The 18,209-nt window shown below is 44.3% G+C and overlaps 1 long non-coding RNA gene across 1 annotated transcript; it reads left to right on the forward strand.

Moving 5' to 3' along the window:
* Nucleotides 1-14,366: 14,366 nt before the first annotated feature.
* Nucleotides 14,367-15,250, forward strand: LOC142368279 (uncharacterized). Its single transcript, XR_012767300.1, has 3 exons — nt 14,367-14,517; nt 14,842-15,060; nt 15,190-15,250. It is a non-coding gene; the product is annotated as an uncharacterized LOC142368279 (long non-coding RNA).
* Nucleotides 15,251-18,209: the final 2,959 nt, after the last annotated feature.

Raw genomic sequence — 18,209 nt, forward strand, 5'->3', positions numbered from 1 at the left:
CAAATCCAGCTGCAATCTCCCTGCGTGCTTTGAACTCGAAAGGAATCCCTCTCGGCTGCCCTACTGCATCCAAGCAAACGTGCTTATCCATGATATAGTTAAACTCGTTTACCTTGTCATACACCAACACAACCGATGTTTTCATCCTCACAAGTGCACAAAAACCTATCCCCCTGTTGGGTAACACATTTAACAAAACATCATCTCCACACATCCAGTAACTCTCAGCTATTGGGTGTGTCTGATCCCCAAAAAGATATAGAGTTAGAATTGTCATTTCTATATTTTCACATTATTGATCCAAATAAATAAATCCTAATAAATATTGGTTTCATATTTGCGTGTGGAAACCAAGATAAAACCCATGCGACATTGCATTTAACAGTAGTATTCCTTACGTGAATTCCACTGACATTATTAAATCCATCCCTTGTAAAGTATTCAAACTCACTATCGTAGTCTACTCTATAATCAGTCGGAGGCCTATCCTGTGATGTACTATGATTAAATTCAGCACAAGAAGACTCCAATTTGTGGCCCTTCCTTATTTTGAAAACAATTATGTAATTTATTTGGCCCAAACATCACACTGCACTTAATACCACACATAGGAAACAATAACCATTTATCCTCTTCCGATGTGAACCTACCTTCTCTGCATTCCCGTTGCCGGACCACCGCACAGTCCCTGAAGGTGTGTGGCTCTGGAACAACAACAGGCAATGCTCCTGGAGCGTCTGCGCATATGAGACACTCCGTCGCTGTCAGTTCTCTCGTAGTGTACCATGCCCATCTATTCCACATATCATGTGCTGCCTTAAACCATCTTCCACAGTTACACTGTTTTCCTGACTCTACCTGTGCATGTACACTCCGTCTGTTCTTGGATTAACATGATTATTCTGTCCTGTAGTGCTAATGGTATCAAGTCCCCCTAGACTTTCACGAGAAATCTTTCTATCCTTACAACCATTGTGACCAACTTCTTTTGACCCGAGGACAACATGATCTTACCAGATTGCCCCTTTGTCGTGGCGTCCAGAGGCGGTGATTTGGTCGTCTCCTCCTCCGGACCCATGATCCACACTTCCTCACACTTATCTTCTTCACGCTTAACAGATGCCTCTTCACGACTAGCTCTAGTGTGTATTGCTGGCAAAGTTCGTGGTGTGGCATGGTCTGAGTGGGTGTGTATTGTTGCATCATACTCATCTGACCCAGGCTGGCTACTTCCCCTGCGGGGTGGCTTCATCACGGGACCCCTTCCCGCCTCTCCTGTTTGCAGGATCCCATCCAACATCTCCAGGCTTCGTTCTCCTGAGCCCATGCTGTCAGCCAACACCCACACCTGGATGCTCATAAGTGTCAGAAATCTTAACCGCTTCCTTTTGTTCATCCTTTCCCTCGGACTCAACTCCGACTGTGTCTTTTAGTCCGAACCTTAGTGCAGTGATTCAAATGGTACCATGTGTTGCTACCTTCCATTTGAACTGCTGTTGGCGTTGCTCACACCACTGCGTACGGTCCTTCACGTCTTGGCTCAAGCCACTTCCTCCGGACACTCTGATGTGCCCCTGGTCGCCTGGCACCACTGGTCTCTCAACCAGCTGTTCGAGACCTGAGTCTCTGGTCTCCTCCTGTAGATAGATTGTTCTGTGGATTGCAGTTACTTGCATCATGTAAGCTCTCAACTCTGTTTGCATCTGCTCAAGTGGGGGCCCTTTCAAGGGACCTCTCAACTGAGGTGCCGGCATGGGTCGACCCATTAGCATTTTATGCGGTGTTAGTGCGTGACTCTATGAGTCTGCATACGATAGCTCATTAGTGCAAGCGGCAAAGCATCTAGTTTAGTTTAGTTGACGCACAGATTCAATTAAATTTCACTTTCCAGGTTCCATTGATCCTTTTACCCATCCCTTGACTCTGTGGATGATAAACGGCCCCACAGCACTGCTTGATTCGCAGCTGCTGCAGAATGCCTCTTGCACTTTTCTAAACAAACACTTAACCAGTATTTGAGCTAATCTCTGATGGAATGACAAACAGATGAATCAATTCTCTTACCAAAAAAATTTTACGACTATTTCTCCAATATGTATGACCAATATCCTTGTGGTGGCGTGACATCTGGCTCCAGTGACACCATTGGTGCCAAAACCGCAAGCTGGCACTTTGATGCTACTTTCGCTGCTTCATCAGCTGCGTTATTACCTTACCGACCATTTCGTTACCTTTACGATTATCTGACACTTTATCACTGCCAGTTTTGCGAGGAGCATCATGACTGCAATCAGCTCCTTCATTTGGACCTCCTGTCGCACTGGACTTCCGTCTGACCTCCTGAACCCTCTCTGCTTCAAAACTGCTTCAAACAAATAGCAAATATCATGAGCATATGCAGAATCTGTGTACACATTCGTAACCTTACCTTTCACCAGTCGACATGCTTCCGTTAATGCCTTCAGTTCAGCCAACTGTGCCGAACATGGCTGTTCACCCTTCTCAGCTCTCACCGTCACAAAGTTTTCACCTTCCTGTTTCACAACTGCAAAACCTGCATGATTACCCAAATGATCTCAAAACATGATCCATACACAACATAAGTGACGTCAGCCTGCACAAGTGAAGTTGCTTCTAAGTCAGGTCTCAGTTTAATGTATCTCACAGCTTCTGCCACACGCTCATGTGGTTCTCCTTCAAACTCACGTGGAATGACATCCGCAGGATCCGATGTAGTACACTTCTGTATTCTCACATCCGGATGTGTCAAAAGATGCACAACCTGCAAACATCCTGTCCGAGTCACAACATACCTACTCTGATTTATTAGTTCTGAAATCTTATGGTGTCTACTGGAGACATAAGAAAAATGGCTTCTCATAGTCTAATGTTGCCCGTTTTGGATGACTTTTGCTAATTTTGTTTCAAACTTTCAAAGGCTAACTTAGCCTCGTTTGTCCTCTCCAGTTGTGCTTTCAACCTTTGATCTTTGGATTTTTCATGATTCCTTTCAGAGGAAGCACATTTTATTGCATAATCCTCCCAAAAAAAAAAAAAAAAAATCATACTTGTTTTATTTTTACTTTTATTTAGTTATTTATTTATTTTGGACATGACGCTTTACTTACTCCCTCCAAGTGGGATGGAGAGATATCAGTAGTTCCCTATGGGATAAATAGATACTCTAATTTGGGCTAACAATGCTAAAATTTAGAAACTTTGTTTTGTTTAAATTTTAGAAATTTGTAATAGTGACATTTAATTTTAAATTTAGAAACTTAGTTTTGTTTTGTAATAATGACACACATATTTAAATTTAAGTTTTAGAAATTTTGTAATAGTGACACATTTAACTTAAAAAAACTTTGTTTTGTTTTGTAATAATGACACTGAGGGCGGTTTTTAAACCCTTGAGTACGTCTGGTGTAAGTGTTTTTCTTACCTCTATATGTCAAAGCAAACGAATACTGGGATTCCTCTGCCAGAGGAACACCATGGACCTGCCGGGCCACTTGCTCCGCCCCGCAGGGACTGGCCACGGTCCTGCCGAACACTCAGGTTTCTCGGTGCTCTCGGACAGCTGTAAACAAAGTGTCCCCTCTCGCCACAGGCCCAACATGCTCCCGAGGACCTTCGTCCTCCTGGTGCACCTCTTCTTGACCTTTGACAGGGTCGACGATGGACTTGCCCCTGTAATGGCTGTTCAGCGGCCCCCGCTATCATGGCCTCATTTTGTACTTCTTGCTTCACTTGCAGTTCTTCTAACTGCAACCGTGCAAGTTCCCTTTGCATATCCTCCTCCTGCTCCTTCCGTTTCAGTTCTTTTCTGTATTTGTTTACTGCATGCACCACGTGGTCTCGGAATTGCCCATGTGACATTGAATTCAACCCCACCACATCCTCCAGCCTCCCCTGAACTGGGGCAGGCAGAGCCTCTTTGATGGAAACTCTGAACAATGTCACCCAAGCTGGGCTCTTCTCGATTTCTCCCTCAGACTCTTGTCTCCATTTCTTCAATTGTTGTGCAATGTACACAACCGGACTCTCCGTTTCTGACAGTGGCTCCCCCTTTAATGCTTCTAGGTCCACTCTTACAGGAAACTCAGCTCGCAACGCTCTCCAGAGTGCAGCTCGATATGCATTAAAGTCAGTTCCATCAGCTCGGTGGCTTAACATCCAGTCATTCTCACTGTGTCTCAAAATGCCCTCCATGGTAGAAGTTCCAAAACACAGTGCCCACACTGCCTTAATGTGTCCCACAGTCAACAGTTTACCCACAGTTTCTTGTTCGAAAGCTCTTATCCATTTGCTTGCACCTGTGTGAATGTCCGGCAATCGAGCAACCAGCCCCGCTAGGTCGAGCATCTGCCACGGCACATACTGTCCCTGCGTCATTTCTATCAAACTCGGTGCTGACGCTATTGGACTCTTGTGTTCTTCAGAAGATGCCTTTTGAACTGGAGGTGCCAGTTCTGGTGATTTTTGATATTGTGGGAGCTGTCCCCTTGCCTGATCTGAATTACAGACGGCGTCTGGCTCAGGAGCTCCATGACTGCTTGATGTAGCTATTTGTGGTTCCGGACGTTCATGAGATATTTTGTGATTTTTTATTTCAGAATCTCCTTGTATGTTTACTGCTCCTGGCAGTGTTGGATATAGCTCTGCATTTTCAAAGAAATGTAAAACTTTTAATTCAAGCTCTCTCTTTTCCTGCCTCTTTTTGCTTTTGTCCTTTGGTTTGTAAGCTTTAATCCTTTGTTCCATAATCTTACCGGCAGCTCCACTGAAAGTGCCACCTTTTGGCCAGGGTGAGAAATTATTTTTTGTTCGTTTTTCCCATTTTTGAGATATCTTTTTAATATCTTTGGAATGTTCAGGATGTTTGGCGCTGATGGTTATTGTTGGTGTTACATCCATTGTTCACCTTTTTTATTTACTTATTTATTTTCCCTAATTTTATTTTATTATTATTATTATTATTTTCCCTTTAACAACTCTTGAAAGTCAATTTAAATTAAACTAAGTCTAATCCACGCTAATTTAGTGCTCGGCTAAATTTAGCTTAGATGCTGCTAATTATGCTAATTGTTGGCTTGGATATTGTCAATGCTAATGTTAATGTTAGCCTATGTTAGTTTTGAAGCTTATGGTCTAGGTTGGTTTCAAAATTAAACCAATGTTAATTCAATGTTAGGCTAATTTAGCTTGTTGCTATTTTGATTTCTAGTTTGGAGTTAGGTTACTATTAGCTTATTGCTAATGCTAATGTTTGCTAACCAATGCCAATTGATGTTAGCTTCCTAGCCGTTGCTAATCAATGCTAATTATTGCTAACGAAATGCTAACAAATGCTAACTATTGCTAATCTATGCTACTTATTGCTAATCAATACTAGCTTCCTTGTTAACCAATGCTAATCAATGCTAATTATGCTAGTTATTGCTAATCAATACTAGCTGTATTACTAATGCTATCCAATGTTAATTTATTGCTAATCGAAAGCTAAGTTAATGCTTACTCTGTTTGAAGTGACTCAGGCTAAAGGCGTTGCCCCAACTTTTGCTCACATCCGGATGCTTCCGATCCAATCCATACACAATGGGCCTCATGCAAGAAGCGTTCGTACGCACAGATTTGTTCTTAAATCGTCCGTACGAGTGATTTAAGAGAATTTGCGCATTCACCAATCTTTTCGTATTTTACGTTTTCTTTCAGGTACGAACAGAATTTACGAGTGATCCAGACCTGTCGTAGGAGTTTCGTAAAATTGTCCGCTGTTATTCAAATCAAGTTTGCTTGACTAATGGATTGTATATTTAATTACTTTGAAGAAAACATAAATAAATATATACATTATACCCAACAATGATGCTGACATTATTCTGTTTAACTTAAAATATGCACTAATCGAAGGTTAATTTGAATCTGTATATAACGGGAAGCGTAACCAGCGGCTGACTTGCTACTTTTGGATGCCTTAGCGCGTCAGGCTCTTGGAAGAGAGCGTGTGGAGACAGACGAATGGCTGAGATCGCGATTTAGATTGCCAAGGACTGTGCTGCTACAAATATGCAGCTTGTTGCTAGAGCCACAACTCCAGAGAGAAACACACCGATCAAACCCAATTCCACCACACGTCCAGGTCCTCACCATCTTTGGATTTTTGGCCACTGGAACCTTTCAGAGGGAGACTGCGGGTGTGTCCCAGTCCTCTGTGAGTCGTGCGCTCCCCTTGGTCATCAAAACTCTTATCAGTTTATCACCCGTGGTACATCAGATTCCCATACACCGCTGTCCAATAAGTACAAATTAAGAAGCACTTTCATCCCGTGGCTGGACTGCCAATCATAATTGGAGCACGAGACACATATACGCATCAAAGCCCCTCTGCTGTCGTGGAGCGCAATGAGCTGAAGGCCAGGTGGGTGTGTCTCGATACCTCGTTCATGGCGCAATATTGCCATGAACGAGGGTCTCCTAAAACCTGAACCAGCCCAGGCAGACCAGAAGCTGTGGTGCCAGAAGACCCCCCTCATAGACCGCCCTATCAAAGTGCCATCATGATGAGGCAACAGCTGATTGCACGGCTTTGCAGTCATCGATCGCCTGCCCAGGGCCCTATCATATGAAACCATTTATTTTTTTATTTCGCTGACATGGTATTAACAGCACTCGTAATTGCTTCCCATTTCTTCGCTTTAGCAGGTCCCGTAATTCCACTGCTGACACTGCTAAAAATGACAGATTTTCCTTTTTGGATCTCTGAAAGCAGAACTTCAATCTCAGAGCCCGTAAAGTTGTTCTTTATGCGCCTTGATGCCATTCTCATGACTCAACACTCAACTTTTCCTGGCACAGGAGCGAGGAAGCACAGCCTTTTATGGTATAATTTTGGGCGTGGAGTATGGAGTGCCGGACTCCTTGATATGGGCTGTTCGGTCTCTGTATGACCGGTGTCAGAGTTTGGTCCGCATTGCCGGCAGTAAGTCGGACATGTTTCCTGTGAGTGTTGGACTCCGTCAGGGCTGCCCTTTGTCACCGATTCTGTTCATAATTTTTATGGACAGAATTTCTAGGCGCAGCCAGGGCGTTGAGGGGGTCCGTTTTGGCGACCTCAGAATCGGGTCTCTGCTTTTTGCGGACGATTTGGTTCTGTTGGCGTCGTCAGGCCGTGACCTTCAGCTCTCACTGGAGCGGTTCGCAGCCGAGTGTGAAGCGGCTGGGATGACCATCAGCGCCTCCAAATCCGAGACCATGGTCTTCGGCCGGAAAAGGGTGGAATGCTCTCTCCGGGTCGGGAATGAGATCCTTCCCCAAGTGGAGGAGTTCAAGTATCTCGGGGTCTTGTTCACGAGTGAGGGACGAATGGAACAGGAGATTGACAGATGGATCGGTGCGGCGTCTGCACTGATGCGGGCTCTGCACCGGCCCGTCGTGATGAAGAAGGAGCTGAGCCAGAAGGCGAAGCTCTCGATTTACCGGTCAGTCTATGTTCCTACCCTCACCTATGGTCACGAGCTGTGGGTAGTGACCGAAAGAACGAGATCGCGAATACAAGCGGCCGAAATGAGTTTCCTCCGCAGGGTGTCTGGGCTCTCTTTTAGAGATAGGGTGAGAAGCTCGGTCATCCGGGAGGGGCTCGGAGTAGAACCGCTGCTCCTCCGCATCGAGAGGAGTCAGATGAGGTGGCTCGGGCATCTGGTGAGAATGCCTCCTGGACGCCTCCCCGGTGAGGTGTTCCGGGCCCGTCCCACTGGGAGGAGGCCCCGGGGAAGACCCAGGACACGTTGGAGAGACTATGTCTCTCGGCTGGCTTGGGAACGCCTCGGGGTCCCCCCCGAAGAGCTGGAGGAAGTGGCCGGGGACAGGGACGTCTGGGTCTCTTTGCTCAAGCTGCTGCCCCCGCGACCCGAGGAAGATAATGGATGGATGGATGGATGGAGTATGCAAATTTACTATCCTCGTGCACGTGCCCCTTAAATACGCATGGGTGGGATTCATCATTTACGCAGGTAGTTTACACACTTTTTCCTTAGTTAAGAGCGTTTGTTGAATCTGACGTGGCATGTTCGTACGAGACCTTCGTACGAAAAAAGTAAGAGAAATTTAGAATAAAAATACGAAAATGTTCTTGCATGAGGCCCATTGTTAGTATTTGGATTGTTAATTGAGTGACTGTAATCATTGAATTCATAATTAGGACACCCCCCCCAAAAAAAAGTGTCAGAGTGTTGTATGCGCAGGGGATAGTTGCTCTATTTCCATATCTGGAGGACCCATATTCACAGCATGGATATGTAAGTAAAAAGGTCCTCACTACGTTAAACACATACTTGCCCTTTGTTGACAGTACAGTCAATCTGTGTGTATTTTAATTACATATAGGAACATTACTACGACCCAGAGAGTGGGTCCGGATACCTTGCATGGCGGTTGAAAACCATCCAACGAGAAGGTGCAGAGGAAAGAGGTGTGTCTGTGAGCAAATCTCCCAAAAGTAAGTTTACTTGTCGGTTACATACAGGCTTGTCACAGTTATCAATAACTTGAATGATCGCAATTATTATGCATAGCTGTCATAATTGTTTACATTCATCGTTACAAAAACCGCAGGATGAAATTAACAGAAATGTCATATTTCCATCCCTTTTCCATTCCTTCCATCACTATTTCCATGTTGTTTCCCACCATTTAAGGTTTTATTGGTCCTCTTTTAATGACATCATGCCATTCATTCAGACGAGTGTCTAAATATAGATGGTGCACGTTAACAGACAGTTTAACGTGGTGTAGCTAAAGAAATGCAGCCGTTCAATACGGTTGAAAAATCCAGTATTTTAAGAAATGCTGCAAAAGACTGACAAGCAGAAAAAGATTAGAACAGTTAAACGCAATTATTTGAATGGAAGTTATTTGTAAACTAAAAATTCATAATTGTGACAGTGCAAGTTACATATGATATTGATGAATTGTGTAGGCAGGAGTCAATAAAATTATGTTTTGTCTTTGAAGTTGGTGGGCCAAGCCGTGTTCAACCCAGACCCTTCACTGCTGACAAAGTGTTATCTGATGAGGATGTGGAAGCAGCTATTGCCATTTTGAAACACTCTGCTGATGAAGACACCATCCGTGAGAAGACGAAAGCTACCTTTATTTATCGTCAGTCAATGGTCAACAATGAGAAGAGAACAGGGGATGTGTTCTCAGTCTTCCCGAGATTACTAGACACACCTGGACTGGTAAGAGATTTCCAGTTGTTCAAAATGAGAAAACGGCTAAATGAAATTTCCTAATGCACAATGCAGTTCAGTCATGGTGCTTGTTGAGGAATGCACCACTCCTCTTTGGAGATTTGGTAACCTCTACTGACCAACATTGGGGCCTTCCTCCTTTATTACTACAAATAATGAACATTGTATTTTCTCCAATGTTATCTCAAGGTCTGTGTGTATATTTGAAACATTTGATTGTGGAACACCACAAACTGTTCAAGATGTTGTATCCCCAGAAAAAACTTTTACCAAAGCACCATTTTCTTATCCATTATCCTCGCATTATCCAGAAAACAGGAACTGTACTTCATAGTTGGTGCATGCGCTATGAAGGCAAGCACAATTTTTTCAAGAAACAGCTCAAGTCATTTAAAAATATCACAAACGCTGGCCAAAAAACACCAGCATCATATGGCATATCTTTGGAGATCTTACACAACTTTTAGTCGGTTAGACATTGGTCCTGGAAAAATGGTGTCTTTGGAAATGGTAAAAGGAGGTACTGAAATTGTCAAGGCAGTGCAAGTGCCTTCCAGTGTTCAAGTTATGAAAGTGAATTGGGCTAAACACAATGGTTTTGTTTACCGCCTACATCTGGTTACTTGTGGCAAAGTTGAATCTGAAATGCCTGTCTTTTACCAGATTGAGTCAGTGCTGATAATACATGACAAATTGTTGCTGCTCACTTTGCTTATATTTACAGTTACCTTTAAAGAACATTATCATGCATATGAGGTGACCAGGACAAAAAACAATTTTGTGGTCTTTCATGCTGACAGCCTGCATTATCCAAGGCCTTTTTACATACAAATGTCATATGGAGGGAATGACACAGCTCTTTTTGTTGTTCCATATATGTCTAAGGAATTATGTTGGCATCCACGGCACTGCATTGAAGTGGTTTGCGTCTTACTTGTCCAGTAGAACCTTTTCCGTTGTGGTTGGTGACCTTTCCTCTTCCAGTGCTCCTCTCTCCTGTGGAGTCCCTCAAGGATCTATTTTTGGCCCTATCCTCTTCTCATTGTACATGCTACCACTTGGGTCAATTATAGCCAGGCACAACCTTTCTTTCCACTGTTATGCAGACAATTTACAAATGTATCTACCATTGAAGCCAAATGGTAACAGTGCACAATGTTCTTTGTTTAATTGTATTGCTGATATTAAGCACTGATTGGCCCAAAATTTTCTTCATTTAAATGATGACAAAACTGAAGGCATTGTGTTTGGGGATACTGTGACGGCTGGCTTTGGCACCTTGTCTTCAAAGCTTAGTTCAACCGTCAGAAATCTGGGAGTGACCTTTGACAGTCACCTGAGGTTGGACAAACAAATTAACAATGTTGTCAGGACTAGTTTTTTCCAGTTGCGTCTCTTGGCCAAAGTTAAAATGTTTTTAAGTCGTCATGACCTTGAGAAAGCCATCCATGCCCTAATAAGTTCAAGGTTATACTATTGCAATGCACTTTATGTTGGCGTCTCCCAGTTTTCTCTCAGTCGCCTTCAACTTGTGCAAAACGCTGCTGCCTGCTTTTAACCAACACTAACACTAATGTGTGCACATCACTCCTGTTCTTAACTCCCTCCATTGGCTTCCTGTCCTTTATAGAATTGATTTTAAACTTTTAATGTTTGTTTTTAAAGCTCTTAATGGCCTCGCCCCATCATATTTATCTGAGCTTTTAACAATCTGCAATCCTGGTAGAGCTCTGAGGTAAACAAATCAATTTTTGCTGGAAGTGCCCAGGTCAAAATACAAACATTGGGGTGACCGAGCCTTTTCAGTCGCTGCCCCCAGGCTCTGAAATAAGCTCCCCGCCGAGCTGTGTCTTATTTCTTACCTGGGCCTCTTCAAATCTAGGCTAAAAACCTACTTATTAGGCACCGAGCAGTGAAACTGCAAGGACCCTATTGTATCTGTACTGTTTCTTATTATTCCGTCTGTCTTCTGTCCGTCTTTCGTCTTGTTCTTTGCAAAAGGTACTCGAAAACTCTTGAAATTTTGCAAGCACCACCTGCCAGTCGACAACATGAAAGAATCTAAACTTTATATTTTTGGGAGTCGCTCATTGACTCTGTAGCACCCCCTACGATGCTTAAAAATGGTCCCAGCATTGGGCTTAGTTTCACGTGGGACGACAAAATTCGGGACACTCATTCATCATGCCCAGACGCACAAAACAGTCTCTTGCCACCATGGTCCCACATCCACAGGAAGGTGGCCATTTTGGATGGAAAGTGCGTTTTCGTGCCATTTTTGACTGATTCCACGCCTTGCATATGATCGAACTTGTCCTACAGATTTAATGCTACAGACTTCAAACTTGACCAGGTTACTCTTAAGACATGGGAGGAAAAAAATCATTGGGAAACTTTTTCAAAACTTAAAGGGCGTGGGCGTGGCGACGCCTCACAGTTGCCGATGACTTGCCATCACTCGACACAAAAAATTAATGTCGGTAATAACTCCCACATACATTATCCAATCTGTCCCAACCTTCATACGTTCAATGCTGGACCCAGCCTGAACGCGTACATATTATCAGAGTGACATCCACCTTTAGCGCCACCTGCTGGTGGTTGGAAATGTCTTTTTTTTTCCACACCTCGCATTTGATCGAACTCCTCCTAAAGATTTAATGCTACAAGCTTCAAACTTGGCCAGATAACTCTTAAGACATGGGTGAAAAAAATCATGGAGAAACTTTTTCAAACCTCAAAGGGCGTGGCTGTGGCCGGGCGGTGAAAATCGTGGGATGGCGTTTGTGATTTGAAAGCCTTATCATCATCGCAAGGTCATGAAACTTGGCACACACGTCTGGTGACCTCGTACGTATGTAAAGGGTATCGTGTGTGGGCGGAGACAAATGGCTTAGTGGCGCCCCCTAGAAATTTTCAAAAACCCTTCCGCATTGGGTTTATTATGCGCTCGTATGTACGCAGAGAGTGTGCCCCAACGTGCGCACATCTCACTCCCGCATACAGCTGCTTGCAGCTTTCTAGTTTAGGATTGCTTTTAATACCCAGTAGTATGATGGCACTTTTATCTTATTTTATCTTAATCGATTTTGTTATATTTTATTACTTACACTGTTCTTTTATTGTTTTTATTTGTTTTTACTTATTCTTCTCTTTATTTATTACCTGCTTTAAAGCACTTTGGTACACTGTAAGGATTGTCTGTAAAGGGCTGTATAAATAAAGTACATTTACATTTACATATCGCTTTATCTGTTGAGCATTAAAGCACACTGTTACTGTTACCTTGTCTAAATGTTTTTTTTTTTCCATTTGATAAGTTAGATCACACACACACACATATACATATATATATACATATATATATATATATATATATATATATATATATATATATATATATATATATATATATATACATACATATATATATATATATATATATATACATATATATATATATATACATACATATATATATATATATATATATATACATACATATATATATACATACATATATATATATATATATATATATATATATATAAATAAATGGTCATCACCTAGATGTAAAAAAAAAAAAAAAACCACTGTTTGGAAATAAAAATTTTATTGTTTTAAACAGTGTCATTTTAAAACTGTATTAGGAGTAAAATTGGCTCTATAAAGTGTTATCATATTACTCTGAACAATGTGAATAAACCTCAGTGTTAAATATTTTTAAACATTTTTTTACACTAAATTGAGTAAAATTAACTCTGAAAAGTTGACACTGGTCATAGAGTCAATTTAATTCTAATTTTGAATGGGACCAAATGTTACCTGAAACAGAGTTAATTTCAACTCTCTTAGAGTTGAATTGACGCTCTGTTTTTTACTGTGTAGATACTACATATGGAACAATATTGGTACAAAGTTCCAAATGGGTTCTTGATAAATTGTTAAATTGTTTAAGCCAAATTATTTTGAAAGTATTATTTCTGTTTTGGTTAATGTCGTTTTCGTTTCTCTTTTTCCATTGTGTTCTTTGATTTGCCGTTGTGTTTTCTCTTTTGCCGTTGTGATTTGCACTTCAGGGCCACAGTAATTATCTTTTGTAACAGCAACATCAAAACTGCAAGGCAAGATCAAGGTTATCTTTTGTATTAAAGACATAGTACCTGCTTCTTTGCAGCAAGATTTGAAGTCAAACCACCTTCATGCTTCTACAGAGCCATTTTACACCATCCCTTCCTTTTGTTTTGGCCTGACTCCCTGCATGTAGAAAGTCAAGCCCCCTCAGCAGGAGCTTTGCATGTATTCCTGTTGACATACACACGCCCCCTCTGGCGCAGAGGAAAGTGTTCTATTTTTAGGCCCAAAGTCAACCATACTTCAGGCCTTTCAAATGTTCCATTCACTTGACTGTTGTGTTTTGTTTAATTGATTTCTTTGGTTTCTTTGTTTCTGATATGAAGCCTTAGTTTTCTCCATCTTTAGAGGAAGTTGTTGATCTCAGCTGTGATGGATTACATAGCTTGATACATGACATGATTTTGGGCCATCCCAGATAAAAGATGATAATTGTGAGACAATCAAAGCGATTTTGTTTGTTGTTGTCCCTAAAGGGTGGTCTTATGTCTTACTGTGAGCGAGGTTTAAAGATGACCATTGTCATTGTCTGGCAACCAAAGATAGTTTGCAATAAGTAAATGGCTTCATTCAGACATGCCAATAAGCTTGCAATATTTTTTAGATTGGACTGCATATCATCAGGTATATATCAAGGATGTTATTATTTTCTCAAATTACCAACTCATACTGCTATGGTTATTCAAATTACCCTGCCAAGCGGGTAACATCCATCCATTATCCATCCATCCATTATCTGCCGCGTGTCCGATCGGGTCGCGGGGGCAGCAGCCTAAGCAGAGAAACCCAGACGTCCCTGTCCCCGGCCACTTCCTCCAGCTCTTCTGGGGGGACCCCGAGGCGTTCCCAGGCCAGCCGAGAGACTTGGGCCCAATCCCAATTCACCCCTTGGCCCTACCCCTTACCCCTTCCCCTCCGTTTTGCGCGTTCACGTGTAGGGGTAGTGTTGTCCCAAAGCTCTTTCAAAGCCCTTCCCCTTAGCCCTACCCCTCCGTTGTAGCCCTTGAAACGGAGGGCTTCGGCCAGGCAGACTCCGTTTGAAGGGGTATGATATATTTCCCAGAGTACAACGCGACTACCGGGAGATCGCGAGTCTTTTTAAAAATGGCAGAAGCAAGAGCACCACACAAATGTAAGTTCTTCTATTTTTTTGCCATAATTTAACTGTTTTAATCGTTTTAGATTGTGATAACTGGTGTATTGTGTGAGTTTAACATGGTGGCAATGTGTAGTTGTTTTCTGCTATAAACGCACATGGGAAAAGTCGCTATTTTACATGGAGTAATCGGTCAATGCATGTGAAGGTGCTGCGAAAGAGTTGTCGTTTTTTAAAATTGTAACACGAGTATTTACAAGCAATGTAGTTGGTTAACCATAGAGAAGTTCCTTTTGAGTGACGTGTGCGTCATTTCGCTACCTATTATCACAAGTATTCATATACGTGACTGATTCACAGGGACTCAAGCACAAACAAAGAGCCTGATCAGGTTTAGCGCCGAAAACGAAGATCGGTTTCTAAAGTCATCCCCATCCCCAAAAAGAAGTAGGAAGTCTAATCCCATAATGGATTACCTGATACAGGAGAGCCTGAAGGAGCAGAAGCGCCACGAGGAGACGGAGCAGAAAACGGAGCGCTTTTTAGCTCTGTTTGAGCGCATGATAGACAAACTTTACGGTGAGTTGATGCGCCATGCACCTATTGTACACACAGCCACCACTACCGCATTCTGAAACACCTTTTTTAAATTTTTTACAATGGATGAAAGTGCATGCTATAATGTCATGTCGTGTCTTGTTCCCCCAGAACATCACTGAGCCCAGCACCTCCGATGTGCCATGCACCTTCGCTGTTCCTGCTCCGGTCATCTCGTTCTCGATGATTGCACTGTTGCCCGTTTATGTTCATGTAGTTTATATTCATACTGTTTATTGTCCATATTTGCACCACACACTTTACAGCAGACACTTTAAGCTGTTATTTCTGAAAATAAGCTGCCTTACCAGTCTGTAATGTGAGCCTAATAAAAGAAATTAAGGACAAAAGGTTTGTGAGCATGATTATTACATCAACATCATATTAACGACTGGAACGGATATTGGTATGAAGAGATTTATTATACAAGGGATAACAAAAAAATTGGGGTACATGTTGTGGTCCAATCGGCAATAATTTGTAGGATGACCCATCTGCTGGAAAGAAAAACATGGAAAGATCAGGCTTTCATCCTCCCAAACCAACACATTGATAGCACACACAATGCAGTGCATTTATTTATGTCATCAAATCTGAACCAGGTACAAAGAAAACCGCTTCAAAAACGCATTGTTTATCCCAAACGGAACGAGGCGAGTAACAAAGGCTAAACATTAGCTTATGCTTTCAGCTAGGTTAGCCAGGTTAGGATATTACTCCAATCAATAAATCAGCAAATCCAACGAGACAAGCAAATTGTTTCTATATTACACGATATCACAAATGTACAGTTAGAAGCACTTTCAAACACACACACACATTATCATATTCACACGCCGGCTCTGGAAGCTACCAGCTGCTCACTCACACGCGTTATTTGCATTAATTTCTCATTGTACATACCGTAACAAGATCCAGCAATGCTCTCAGATGTCGAAGACGCCTTCGCCTGATGGCACTCCGTCGATTCGATGCAGATATTTCTAAAAATATCCGAATAGCCCAGGACAGCGCGAACACCACAGCACCGGTCATGTTTGTTTACTTCTGGCTAAAGCTGTCGCTTTTGGTTACATAACAACTGACGGCGCGGACTTATTACGTTCGTGAGTGTGAAATGCTGTCCCAATTCGAAGGGGTGACATTCCTTAGCCCTACCCCTTGGCCCTTCAATCGAAGGGCCAAGGGGTAGGGCTAAGGGGTAGGGGAAGGGGTAGAAAATAGAATTGGGATTGGGCCATAGTCTCTCCAACGTGTCCTGGGTCTTCCCCGGGGCCTCCTCCCAGTGGGACGGGCCCGGAACACCTCACAGGGGAGGCGTCCAGGAGGCATTCTCACCAGATGCCCGAGCCACCTCATCTGACTCCTCTCGATGCGGAGGAGCAGCGGTTCTACTCCGAGCCGCTCCCGGATGACCGAGCTTCTCACCCTATCTCTAAGGGAGAGCCCAGACACCCTGCGGAGGAAACTCATTTCGGCCGCTTGTATTCGCGATCTCGTTCTTTCGGTCACTACCCACAGCTCGTGACCATAGGTGAGGGTAGGAACATAGATTAACCGGTAAATAAAGAGCTTCGCCTTCTGGCTCAGCTCCTTCTTCACCACGACGGGCCGGTGCAGAGCCCGCATCACTGCAGACGCCGCACCGATCCGCCTGTCAATCTCCTGCTCCATTCGTCCCTCACTCGTGAACAAGACCCCGAGATACTTGAACTCCTCCACTTGGGGAAGGATCTCATTCCCGACCCAGAGAGAGCATTCCACCCTTTTCCGGCTGAGGACCATGGTCTCAGATTTGGAGGTGCTGATTCTCATCCCAGCCGCTTCACACTCGGCTGCGAACCGCTCCAGTGAGTCCAACCCTCACAGGAAACATGTCCGACTTACTGCCGGCAATGCGGACCAAACTCTGACACCGAACAGCCCATATCAAGGAGTCAGGCACTCCATACTCCCGGAGCACCCCCCACAAGAGTCCCCGAGGGACACGGTCGAACGCCTTCTCCAAGTCCACAAAACACATGTAGACCGGTTGGGCGAACTCCCATGCACCCTCCAGGATCCTGCCGAGGGTATAGAGCTGGTCCACTGTTCCACGGCCAGGACGAAAACCACACTGCACCTCCTGAATCCGAGATTCGACTATCCGGCGGATCCTCCTCTCCAGTACCCCCGAATAGACCTTGCCAGGGAGGCTGAGGAGTGTGATCCCCTATAGTTGGAACACACCCTCCGGTCCCCCTTTTTAAAGAGGGGGACCACCACCCCGATCTGCCAGTCCAGAGGCACTGCCCCCGATGTCCACGCGATGCTGCAGAGGCGTGTCAACCAAGACAGCCCTACAACATCCAGAGCCTTGAGGAACTCAGGACGGACCTCATCCACCCCCGGGGCCTTGCCACCGAGGAGTTTTTTAACCACCTCGGCAACCTCAGCCCCAGAAATGGGAGGCCCCACGTCCGAGCTCCCCAACTCTGCTTCCTCATCGGAAGTCGTGTCGGTAGGATTGAGGAGGCCCTCAAAGTACTCCCCCAACCGACTCACGACGTCCCCAGTTGAGGTCAGCAGAGCCCCGCCCTCACCATACACGGTGTTGACGGTGCACCGCTTCCCCCCCCGAGCTGCCGGATGGTGGACCAGAATCTCTTCGAGGCCGTCCGGAAGTCGTTCTCCATGGCCTCCCCGAACTCCTCCCAAGCCTGAGTTTTTGCCTCAGCAACCGGCCTGTCGGTACCCATCAGCTGCTTCCAGAGTCCCACTGGCCAAAAAGGCCCGATAGGACTCCTTCTTCAGCTTGACGGCTTCCCTCACCACTGGGGTCCACCAAGCGGGTTCGGGGGTTGCCGCCACGACAGGCACCGACCACCTTACGGCCACAGCTCTGGTCGGCCGCCTCAACAATGGAGGCACGGAACATGGCCCATTCGGGCTCAATGTCCCCCACCTCCCCCGAGACATGGCTGAAGCTCTGCCGGAGGTGGGAGTTGAAACTCCTCCTTACAGGGGATTCCGCCAGCCGTTCCCAACAGACCCTCACAATACGTTTGGGCCTGCCAGGTCTGACCGGCTTCCTCCCCCACCAGCGGAGCCAACTCACCACCAGGTGGTGATCAGTTGACAGCTCCGCCCCT

Source organism: Odontesthes bonariensis, chromosome 18, assembly GCF_027942865.1.
Source record: "Odontesthes bonariensis isolate fOdoBon6 chromosome 18, fOdoBon6.hap1, whole genome shotgun sequence".
Taxonomy (NCBI): domain Eukaryota; kingdom Metazoa; phylum Chordata; class Actinopteri; order Atheriniformes; family Atherinopsidae; genus Odontesthes; species Odontesthes bonariensis.